Genomic DNA, 1010 nt, shown 5'->3' with positions numbered 1-1010 from the left:
AGTTGTTCCATTCTGTGAGGGTGAGCAACATCTGGTGCACAACGTGACAGAGAGACAGCGTGTCAGACTCGGCAAGATCCCCCTTGGATTTCGGCAAGAAGGCTCCTTGATGTTTTGTGTGCTGTTCGCTTCTGTGAGGGTGAGCACAGAAGCCCCTCCTATGCCCCTTTCCTTGTACTTGTCCTTGGTCTAAGTGACCCCAGGTTAGCACACACCACCCAGAAGCACACAGCACTTCTCGGCTCCTCCTTTTACTTTTGGTTCACCCAGCTAGCTCAGTCAGTAGAGCATGAGACTCTTAATCTCAGGGTTCTGGGTTCAAGCCCCATGTTGGGTGCCAGATGTTGATGTTGATTTCTTCTGAGAGGATTCATTCTGAGAGGAGGAGTGTGGTGGGAGCAAGAGGCACAGAGTCACCACACAGACCCCGGGAGTCGGGTGAAAGTGGGCCAGAGGCAAGCAGCCTGCAGACGCATTTATTTCAGTTGCTACAGTTGCTTATATAGCCAAGACAGCCAATCCGGTCAAGGGGCGGTCTATGCCCCTACCAATCACGGCCTGTTAACAGGCAGTTTCCAAAGCCATCCAATCACAGCCTGTTGCCAGTCAGGCTTTGTTGCCTGGCAGTTTCTGAAACCATCCAATTACAGCCTGTTATGAGTCAGGCTCTGTTGTCATGTGGTTTCTGAAGCCATCCAGTCACAGCCTGTTGCCAGGCAGTTTCTGTTGTCAGTGACCATCTTGGCATGACCTTCTCACCTCAGTGGCCATCTTGGCATGACCTTTTCATCTTCTCATTACACCACACACCCACAGCTGTATATAAACACACATCAATATTAAGGCTTTTTCTGGGAGGTTTCTTCAATCTCCCGTAAGTTTTTAGCAGTGGGAGGGGGTTGTGGTGGTATTACATCATGTCTTTTGTCAGTTGTCCATTTACTTTGAGTCTTTTTCCTAATCATGGTAACTACCCTGTAACCTCTCCTGCAGATCTCCTTTGAAAGAAT

General features: G+C 49.2%; 1 non-coding gene across 1 annotated transcript; it reads left to right on the top strand.

Annotated features, from left to right (window-relative positions):
* Nucleotides 1-264: 264 nt before the first annotated feature.
* TRNAK-CUU (transfer RNA lysine (anticodon CUU)) lies at nucleotides 265-337 on the top strand. The gene has a single exon. It is a non-coding gene; the product is annotated as a tRNA-Lys (tRNA).
* Nucleotides 338-1010: the final 673 nt, after the last annotated feature.

This window comes from Oryctolagus cuniculus, chromosome 21 (assembly GCF_051225735.1).
Source record: "Oryctolagus cuniculus isolate XC-2025 breed Fujian yellow rabbit chromosome 21, ASM5122573v1, whole genome shotgun sequence".
Classification (NCBI taxonomy): domain Eukaryota; kingdom Metazoa; phylum Chordata; class Mammalia; order Lagomorpha; family Leporidae; genus Oryctolagus; species Oryctolagus cuniculus.
Note: the sequence above shows the minus strand (reverse complement) of the source record. Positions and strands in the feature narration are given on the sequence as shown.